Here is an 11406-nt window from a genome sequence, read left to right on the forward strand (position 1 = left end):
TTGGTTACTTAATTGTTGAAACACTGAATAAGCAAATAATGAGAAGTTGAGGTAACTCAGAGATTAATATCTTTAGGAAGAAGCTACCATCCCTAGAAGTAGGGGAACAAAATGGAAGAACATGCTGTTACCAGAACCTAGAGAAGAGGACACTTGACCACGAGTGTGTAGAAAGCTGAGGGAGTGTATAAAGCCCAGGTCACTTAGAGTATTGTGGGCTTGCCTGCTACTTGATCTTGATGCAGCATGGTGAGGTTATGGCAGGGAATTCTTTTTTATTTTATTTTATTTTTTTTGTTGTTGTTAATCCTCACCTGAGGAAATATTTTCCATTGATTTTTAGAGTGTGGAAGTGTGTGTGTGTGTGGGGGGGGGGGGGGGGGGGAGCAGGGAGAGAGAAACAGAGAGAGAGAAAGAGAAAGAGAAATAGAGAGAGAGAGACATCCATGTGAGATACATTGCCTCCCACACGTGCCCCGACGGGGGCCTGGGATCAAACCTGCAACCCAGGCACATGCCCTTGACCGGGAATAAAACCCGTGACCCTTCGTTGCGCAGGCCTATGCTCTATCCACTGGAGAAACACTGGCCAGGGCACTGCTGGGAATTCTTGAAGAAGACAGGAGGCTGTAGCTGGAAGGTATGCAAACTCAAACTGGAAAGTGAGAGAGACTTCCCTTCTCCTCCCTGAAAGTGCCTCTAATCGGCAGAGCCTAACCAGAAGCTAGCTAGCAAGGGAACCTGGAAAATTCAGTTTGTAGAGTCCAGTCCCAGCATCATAGGTAAATGCCCGACATACTTGCAGCAAGATGATGAGGGCGCGTGGCTGGCCCTGCCAGATGAAAGCAAACAGGTTCTAGTATTTTGTATCCTTGCCAAGGTAACCCAGTACCTGCCTACATCCACCTGGGTACCTCTAAGCTGCTGTTATTGGCTCTACTTTGTAGACAGACTCTTGGGCATCACCTATAACATAGAGATATGATGGCATAGGAGGCAAAATAGATAGAGGTGGAGATTTAAAAAGAGAAAATAGAAAATGAGCAGAATATTCTCTTCTTTCTCCTGCATCCCTGTGTTTACAGCCATTCTGTGTTTTTACATTTTAAGTCTGTGTGGATAAACAGTACATGGCTGGATTTTAAAAATCCAACCTGGGATTGTCTATCTCATAAGTGAGCTTTCTCTATATTTATTCTGAATATTGTTTTATTTTTTACTTATTTCTACTATTTTATTTTGTATTTTCAATTTATCATGTTTTTGTTTTCACTGTTACTCTTCTTCCCATATTGACTTATATTGCCTCAATTTTTCTCTATCCCCTTCTTTATATTTGAAAATTTTTAAATTTATTTTTAGGCATCTCCCACTTAAGTCAATAATCCTTTCCTGAAAACCAGATGTTCTGTAGAAAAAAAGTTAAGTAAGAGTATTTCCTATAATTTTAAATGGAAATATTATAATAGGTTATATGTCAACAAAATTCTCCCAATCAAGTTCTTAAAACATAACTAAAACACCTATCGTTAACAAATCATTATGTTAGAAAGAAAAACGCTTAGAAATTGCTTTCTGATCAGAAGTAATCAATATAATTGTTAACATTTGGTTTGATGCAATAATTTGGTCTCTGAGCACCAGCAACATCTGTAATGCATATTCTTTTGCCAAAACTTGTGCTTTATAAAACGGCTACATATGATTTCAGCATTCTGCTAATTGTATTTGAAATGTAAATCAAGCTATTACTTGCATACCTTTAAAATACATATTTTAAAGTTGCATTGGGTTTTGTGGACATGAATATAAATTTTTCTTAGATAAATAATGGGTAGAAAACATTTGTATTGAGAAATATAATGCTATGAAACTGGTATTTAAAAGCAAGGAAACATTCACAATATTAATAAGCGAGATATTGTGTAGGTAGATCTATATATTCTTCTAGAAATTACCCTTAAATTTTTAACATGCAATTTTTATAAAATTAAAAAATCTATTATACTCCTGAACAGATGGAGTTAAAAAGGAAGACAGTTTACCTCTAAATTCTCCCCTACCATTTTCCCTACTATTGGCCAGCATTTTGGTTCCATCTTGTTTTCTTTGTAACTATTCATTTTGATAGAATTTAAAGCTTAGAGAAAAGTTGCAAGAATAGTATTTACCCTTAACCCAGACTAAACAATTGTGTACATTTTGTCCCATTTGCTTTACCACTGGTTTTCAGAAATTTGAGCATAATATGTATGCCTCGGTGCTGGGTTTTTTTTGTTGTTGTTTGTTTATCCTACTTTGGGTTTGTTGATCCTCTTGAATCTGTTGATTGATCTTTTTTTTTTTTTAATTTGGAAACTTTGGGACCATTGTCTCTTCAACTGTCCACCCCTGCCCCCTTAACCACAGCCTCCAATTACACATAGGTTAGATCATTTGATCTTGTCCTACAAACCACTGAGGTTTTATTCATTTTTATAGCCATTTTTCTCTTTGTGCTTTAGCTTGGATAGTTTCTTTTAGTATGTCAAAATATTACTTATATTTTCTTCCTCAGTGTCTATTCTGCTACTAAGCCCTTCAGTGAAATTAGATATTGTATTTTTTTTTTATAAAACATGTTAGACTCACTAAATGAGGTCATAAAAAGGCACACAGGGTTTCTAAATATTAAAACAGAAATGTCACTGAATGTTTGAACTGTGTGAATTGAAGTATCTGACTAAACAGCTTTTAAAGGGGATGATGTATTTCTCTTCCATATACGGATATTCCCCCATATCTATTGAAGTTTTGATTTGGTTAAGGTTTTAATCTGATATAGTGCACATCTATATATTTTTTATTTTTATATATTGAGTTATGAAACTTCCTAGGAGAATTTCCAAAGTGTTTACAGACCAACATAAACTCTCTCATATCTCCTGAGGGGTATTTGTAGACCAAGTCTAGGAACTTGTCAAATGGACTCTCTCCCCAGAGGATAAAGTCTCAGGTGAAGATTAAAGTCTGGCTGTGCTGAGGAGCTGCCTAAGGCTATATAGTAAGAAAGAAGGAGGAGGACTACTCTCCACCCCAACCGCCAGCACAGTAGTAACCACTCAGAGATGTTTGGACATAGGCGGGATAAAGAGGGCAAGTAAGTGTTGGAGAAATGGCTGGACTCCTTGTAGATTCAATTATATAAAGCTCAAATGTTGATTGAGTCACTATTTAGAGGTTATTTTTTACATTCTAAATTATGAATTTGAACATCCAAAATATGTGCAATAATGTAATAACTATTAATTTGGTCAGCTTTCCAATACCTATTTAGCTATACTGCTTCCCTCAAATCCAAATCAATATACTTTTCCCTTAGCTCATGTTTAAACTGGCCTTAAAACTCAAAATGTTTCTGTATCTGCTTATGGATTCCTGAGTTACCCAAGGCTTTTACTCTCATAATCATGGAAGATGGTATTGTTTCATTCTTCTTATAAGCAGAGAAGTCCCTCAATTGTTCTTATTAAGGACTTTCTATCTGTTACCATCAGAGGGCGACTTTCAGTAATTTCCTGGGTCAAGGCTCCCTCTTGGGGTGTAATTACAAATTGCTCCCTAATGTTATTCCTTTCCTCTTCCATTAAATCTCTCTGGGACCCAGTCATTTCCCCAGACCTACTGTCATCAAAACATCTCCCCAACCCTTTCCTAGCCCAGTTCCCAAATGTAAAAGCAGTTAGGTCCAGATATAAAAGCAGAGGAACATTCTTCTTTTCTTTAATAGAAGACTAGTTTTGACATTTTGGATCTCGTATATTTCCCTGAGTATCAATCTCTCTTCATTCATCTGTGATACATCCCTAGTTTGCCTTGTCATTTTTAAAGCTAACATTCTCAAGTTCTACTTGTCTCTTCATTTGAAATACCCAATAGGTTGGCCTTACCTGCTAATCAGAGCCCTCCCACTGTTTCCGGGACAGACTGACTCCCTAAGTAAGGGCACACCAGATGCAGGTTCTCTGTAGTGAATTTTCACCTTTTGAGATGGTATTCATTCTTCTTATAAGCAGAGGCCTCTTTCTGTTGGCACAGTCATTGCAACAATGCTATGGTATTCACAAACGTGATTGGGTCCTAACTAATGGACATACTGGGGCCAAACTGAGAGCACAGAGCAGAAGGTGGGTAGGCAGGAAATTGCCTCAGAGAGGCTGTGGATATGCCATATAAACCCCTTTATATTGATTCCACACTGATTTTCCCTTGCCCGTAGTATTTTTCCTTTAAGAATATGATTAAAAAGGAAGAAAATTTGGGATGGCTATCTAGCATCAGCAACAATGCCTAGCACTAATAAATCAAACCTAAAAATCTCACATAGTCTACATGGACCTCTTCAGTTATTCGTTCAGTCAACAAATTTTGCTGAGTGTCTACTGTGTACCAAGTACTGCTGATCCAGGCACTGGGGATATGTAGTGGTGAACAAAGCATGAAGAATCCTTGCCACATTGGAACATATATTCTCATGAAGGAGATGGATAATAAATAAATAAATTCAGGTCAACCTAAGGGCTTTGAAGAATAATAGAGCATAAAAAGAGATAGCATGTGACTGGCAGAGAGTACTTATTTGAGGTGGCTCTGGAAGTTCTCTCTTCTACGGTGACAGTTGCCCAGAGAAAGGAAAGAAGTGAGGGAGTAAGCCATGGGAATTCTTGGTGAAGAATATTCTGGACAATGGAATTAACAAAAGCCCTGTAAGGACTTTTTGCTATTCCCTGAACCTTAGCATGTTAAGGAATAGCAAGAGTCTCTAACAGGATGGAGAGACTGGCAGGCAATAAAGTTAGGGAGGGGCAGGGAGAACCACACGGGCCCTTGTATAATATGATAAGAGTTTGAATTTTATTCTAAATGACATAGGAAGGTATTGACAGGTTTTGAGCCGGAAAATTCTGTGATTTCTTTTTTTTACACTAAAAATATTTATCTATAGAATACATTTGCTTCTTTCTCTCCCTTCCTGTGTGACTTTTGCACTGTCTCTGGGCCTAATTAGGTGTTCACGAGAAGCAGACCCAGCCTGCAAACTTGGGGACATGGCATACTTAGGCTATAATTCATAGACTTTTCTGAAGGACCTAAGAAAAATCATTTAGAATTTTTTCTGATAAAATGCCTATCATTTCTTAGGGGAAATAGAGCTGATAAGAACTGCCAATGTGCAGTCTAATCTCTGCCTGACATATTATTGTTCCTTCCTTAATATTACTTCCCTTTTTTCCCCTCACCCACAAAGATGATTCTGCTCAAAGGAAGCTACAGTTGTGTTTAGGCAGCCCCAAGTGGAAGCAAGTTTGGCTTGGGCCAGGGTGGTTGAAAAGCAGTCACATTTGAAATATATTTGGAAGATGGAATCAATAGGACTTGACGATGGACAAGTTGGATGTGTAGTTGAGGGGACAAGAGAAATCAAGAATAATGCTTAAGTTTTTTTTGTCTGAACAACAATATTAACAGCAATGCCACTTACTGAGGTAGGAAAGACTGAAGGAGGAATGGGCTTAAAGGGGAGGGAGAATCAAGAATTATTTTGTACTTCTCAAGTCTGAGATGCCTGTTAGACATCTGGAAGCAGATATAGACCACGCAGTTGTATATCCTCCAACCCAAATGTAAGCTGCAAGAGGACAGGGCTTTCTGTGTGTTTTATTTACATCTGTATCCTCAGAACCTGGAAGAAGCCCTGGCAGGTGTTTAGAAAATATTTGCTGAATGAATGAACAAATACTTGAATAAATATAAGCCCAAGGCTTTTGTTGTTTGAAGTCCTAGCTTGTAGCCCTTGTTGAGGAGAATGATAAAAAAACAAACTGTGGCAAAAAAAAAAAAAAATACCATTTGTAAATGCCTAAAATACTGAGAGAAGCAGGGTTCTAAGAGATCTTCCCTTTGTCAGGACTCAAACCCAAATTTCTAGATTGACCTGCTACATGGAAGAAAGGAGAACAAAGACACTAGAAGGCCAGAGCCTGAACAGGGGAGTGAGCCAAACCCATTTATGGGATCCTTTCATTTATAGGATCTCCCCAAAGAACAAAGAAACACAAAGAGGGATATACATTTCCTTCCTGAGGGAAAGCAAAGTGGAAAGGAAGAAAGAAGAGGCAACCTTAAGAGCATCCTCCCCACCCTTAATCCCCATCCCCCTAAACCTACGAATATTGATGTTTGTAAAGCTTCGACTGGTATTGAAATTCAATATGTGGTTTGGTATGATAATCCTACCTAATAAAATAGTAATATGCAAATTAACCCTCACTCCACTACACCCACAAGTCATGCCCACCAGCCATGCCCACCAGCCAATCAGAACGAGTATGCAAATAAACCCAACCAAGATGGCTACAGCCACAGAGAGCAGGATGGAGGCTTGGGTTTCCCAGGCAATGGAGGAAGCCAAGCTTTCCCCGCATCCTGGCTGGCCCAGGCCTCTGCTTAAGGCTACAAAGTTTCTATTATATACACAAACCCCAACAGAAATGGCTGCCGGCCATGGAGCGAGCAGGAGGCTTGGCTCCGCTCCAGGCTACAAAGTTTCAATTGTAGAAGGTAAATAAATTCCAGATACCAGGGCCTCCACTTGGGTCACCAGGGGGCGTGGCTGGCCTGCAAACCACCACAGGCCCCTCGCTCAGGCCGCCCCACGTCCCAAGGGAACCCCCACCCTGATCTGGGACACCCTTCAGGGCAAACCAGCTGGCCCCCATCCATGCACCAGGCCTCTATCCTATCTAATAAGAGTAATATGCAGATTGACCATCACTCCAACACACAATATGGCTGCCCCCATGTGGTCAAAGATCCTTCTCCCATGTGGACACAAGATGGCCACCACAAGATGGCCAGCAGGGGAGGGCAGTTGGGATGGACCAGGCCTGCAAGGGAGGCAGTTGGAGGCGATCAACCCTGCAGAGGAGGGCAGTTAGGGGTGACCAGGCCTGCAGGGAGGGAAGTTGGGGGCAAACAGGCTGGCAGTGAAGTGGTTAGGGGGTGATCAGGCTGGCAGGCAGAAGCATTTAGGGGCAATCAGGAAGGCAGGCAGGTGAGCAGTTGGGAGTCAGCAGTCCTGGATTGTGTGAGGAATGTCCCAGATTGGAGAGGGTGCAGGCTGGGCTGAGGGACACTCCCCCCCCACCCCCCCACCCGTGCATGAATTTCGTGCACTGGGCCTCTAGTGTAAGGTATAAAAAGATATGTATAGTTTGGTATGAGTATGCATTATCCTATGTCACTGCTGCTGGCTTTCACAACAGGCAAAGACTGGTGATATTTAGAAGAAATGGAAGGACCAAGAAATTTAAAAAGTGAGAGAGTGAGGGGAAGCTTCTTGGTTCCAGCCTCTCTGAGGTACTAGTTGCCCATAGTCTACCTTTTGTGGGTGGACTAAATTGTGACACTCAATGTCTCAATTGCGACACTATGTCTCCCACAGCAGGGTGGAATTCTATATTACAAATCTTCTTTCTTGGAGAGAGGCTCACAAAATTGATCACATCTATTTCCTAAACCATTTTTCTTACAGTAGCGTCTTTGATGCTTGGACTTAAAAGCTAAGAATCTGTGACCTTGTTCTCTGGTTTCATTAAGCTAGATCAGGGGCAAGACTCTAGGGAGACAAGAGAATGAAACCTGTCAGTGGGGCTGGGGAGGTGCCATGAACGGAAAGCACATCTTTTGCTTCTTCATGTATCCATCCATCATATTTGATATATTTAGACATTTACCGAGATGGGCATCTCCAGTCCCATGGTTTTTCCTGAGATTGCTTTCCATCCCTTATTGTCCATCTTGTATTTTTAAAAATCTTAAATTTTTTCCCTTTTTGTTTCTCCTTTAGTCCCAATATTCCTGACTCTTCCAGTGCTAAACCTGCTAAGTTCGGCATTGAGAGAAAGCTCCCATTCTTTCTTGTGAACAGATATACCCATATTTTTAACAGACAGATTTACAAACAAATTTTGTGGCCTTGAATTTCCCAGATTTCCAATCTCCTGCTCTTTCTTATATTTATCTATTTCTGGCAGTCTTTCTAAGCTCTCTATTTATGCCAGAGTGGCTATTACTTATGCTACATTCATTAGCTCTGAAAATCAATTTCCATTCATTCATCGCTGAATAATGCTAGTTCTGTTCAGATTTGGTGTTGTCAACAGATGAGATAAATGAATCTATAAATCCTGGTCCCACTCTGCCCACGGATGGCAGGCAGGTTACTAGCAAAGCTCTCTTCTCAGTCTCCAGTTTCTAGCAAGCTTTCATTTTTGCTTTGCTAAGGAGATAACTTTCTTTCCTGGTCTCTGGTATCTGAACTAATATAGAACATTAGCTCTAGCTGCAGCTAGGACGTTGAAGGATTTGAGGTACCAAACATATCTCCTCCCCCTACAGGTTCTGAAGCAAATAATAAAAACATTCAAGAATCAGATAAGTTCAAAATATCAAGGTTTTTTTTGTTTGTTTGTTTGTTTGTTTGTTTGTTTGTTTGTTTCTGTTGTTAGTAGTTGGTTTGGAGACTGTGGCTGGGGCCTGAATATAAACACGGCTTCCTAATACATCCCCCTAGTCACTGATAAACAATAGGTCGCCCCTGACAAAGGAAGAGCCTCCCCAGATAACTTACTACCTGTTGATGGCAGGTGGTTTGAGAAAGGAAGAGCCCAAATGGGATAAGTTACCTTGCCCAGCACTCCATGCCACGACTTTTTCATTGCAGAAGGAAAGAAGGGAGCACACCAGTGCTGCCACTAGGGCAGAAGTTTCTATTTCATATAGAAGTTTCTATTTCCAAAGTCAAAGATAAAGGGAGAAAGTGATTCCACAAAGAGTTCTTCCTGTTTTGTGCCCTCACTTACTGCTCTTGCTTCTAAGGTCACATTTCCCAGAATGCACTGTGCCACCACTAGCACCGCATCCTTCCTACCCAGCTGTTATCTGGGGTATAAGGTCTCCATCTGGACATGGAAAGTTGTGGAAGTGAAGGGATGAGGGAAAAACCATAAGTCCTATCATAGATCAAAATCCAAAAGGGAGTAGAAAGTGATGATCAATCTAGTTTTGGCTGATGTACGGTCCACCCCCTCCCCACCCCCGTGTCAAAAAAGAAGACAATCAGTGGATGAGTGATGCATTCATATTGCCTTTTATCAGACAGTCCATGTTCAAGCAAATCTTGGCTCTGCCATGAATTTAAGCCTAGTTGGTTTTTTCATTTTAGGTGTATTTGCCTTAGAGTTGGTTGCGCTGGATTGTTTATTAAGCTTTGGTAATTTCTGTGAGTTTATAAAAATCTTTTTCTATACTTTCAAAAGTTGCAGTTTAGATGCTTTAAGGTAGAAGCGTCCCCCCGCCTTTTTTTTTCATGCTATTGTCCTGTGATTTCTGTGGCTACTTTCTCCAGGTTCTGCTCTATCCCCTGGCCACTCCTTTTCAGTGTTCTTCATACCATCCACTCATGATGCTCTTCCTTTGGTGTCTGCAACCTCTGGGGACCTCTGCTATGCCTTGGCCTCTGTTCAGCCCACTCTTTCTCCTGCTCGATCTCATCCACACCAATGGCTTTACCTAGCATATATTCCTGAGGCGGACTTCCAATACATAATTCTATCCCGAACCTCTCTCTTGAGCATATTTTAAACCATTTACTAGACGGTGTCCCCATCTGCACCTCACACTCAACCAACCAAAACAAAACTCATCTTTTATCCCCCAAACTTGGTCCATCTCCTTTATTCTCTCATTTGGTAAATTGCACCTCCATTCTCTCAGGTAACCACGCTTTAAAAAGGTGGTTATAATCATTAGTCCATAGATCCAATTGATTACTAAGTCCTATTCATTCTGACAACTTTCAAATATCCCTTTTTAAATCTCTCTTTGCTGCCAACACCTTGCTTTGGAGCCTATATCAGTTTAAGATTTTTTGTTGTTGCAAACAATAGAAATGAACTCTGATTAATTTAAAGGGGGGATAAAGGAGGGTGGATTTATTTGAAAGGGTATTGGGAAAGCTCACAGAATTGAAGGGAAAACTGAATGACCATGCTTCAGCGTAGTTGAGATCTGGGGCAACTCTGGGGACCTCAGTGAGTTGAGCTCAGTCTTTATGCCTGGGATACTGCATGTGGTAACTTGGCCACAATCATCTTTCATCTCTGTGTGTCTTTGTCAATCTTCCAAATTCTTAGTAGAGAGAATTTGGTTGACCATCTTTGAATAGGCCATCCAGGGCTAGATGGCAGGGATGAGTGGCACAGGTTTGTAAGCACTAAAGGTCCTTATAGTGTCTCATCCCTTTCTCAGTACTGCCATAGCCCTCTCAAAGGCCTCCTGCACCTTTCCAATCTCTACTTCTTGCATCTTTCCAATCTATATATTTCTAAAATATATATTGTTCACTGGATCACCTTAGTTAAAATTCCTTGATAGCTTTTCATTCCTCATAGAATAACCTATAAGCTTCTATCAGTGATTTCACTCTTAGATCTGAACTCTAGCTCTCTCTCCAGCCTCATCTCTGCTACTTCTGTTTAATCTTATGTTCCAAGCATACTGCAGTTATTTTCAATTCCCCTAAACAAGCCATGCTTCATTCTAGTCTCATGTTTTTGCTCCCTCTTTCTTAAATACCCACTTCCTCTTCTCTTTACCTGGTTAACTCACACTCATCTTTCAAAGCTCAGTTTAGGCATTAGTTCCACATCTCTTCTAGTCTCTTCTCATTCGGGCTAAGTGCTCTTCCGCTGTGCTCTGATAGCATCCTGAATTTATCTGTAACACTAGAGGCCGGATGCACAAAATTCGTGCAAGGGGCTCAGCCCTTGCAGCCCCAGCTGCCTTGTCTGGCTCTCCCAGCCTTGGCTTCATCTGAAAGGTAGTCCAGACGGTTGTCCGGAAGGTCATCTGGATGGTCGTTCCGCTGTTCGGTCTAATTAGCGTATTAGCTCTTTATTATGTAGGATAGGCATTGCAATCTATTCCATTCAACTCTTTCCTTGTCCCTCTTCCTGGCTAAACTATGAGCTCTTGGAGGTCAGTGACTATATCCAATTTATGTTTGGTTCCTATTAGCTAGGGTGGAGTTTAATGCATCATAAATGTTCAGTTCAATATATTGAAATAAACAAATATTGATTTTTGAATGCCTAGTACACAAAGATATATATATATATATATATATATATATATATATATATATATATATATATATAAAATAAACATATATTTTATATATAAAATAAAAATATATATAAAACTTCACATTTCTACTTTTAAGGAGCTTACTACCTAGGAGGTAAACAATACCTACACATTATAAAAGTATAGGTAGAACCACAAGATACTGTATCATTTCATGCA

Source organism: Eptesicus fuscus, chromosome 14 (genome assembly GCF_027574615.1).
Source record: "Eptesicus fuscus isolate TK198812 chromosome 14, DD_ASM_mEF_20220401, whole genome shotgun sequence".
In the NCBI taxonomy this organism is placed as follows: domain Eukaryota; kingdom Metazoa; phylum Chordata; class Mammalia; order Chiroptera; family Vespertilionidae; genus Eptesicus; species Eptesicus fuscus.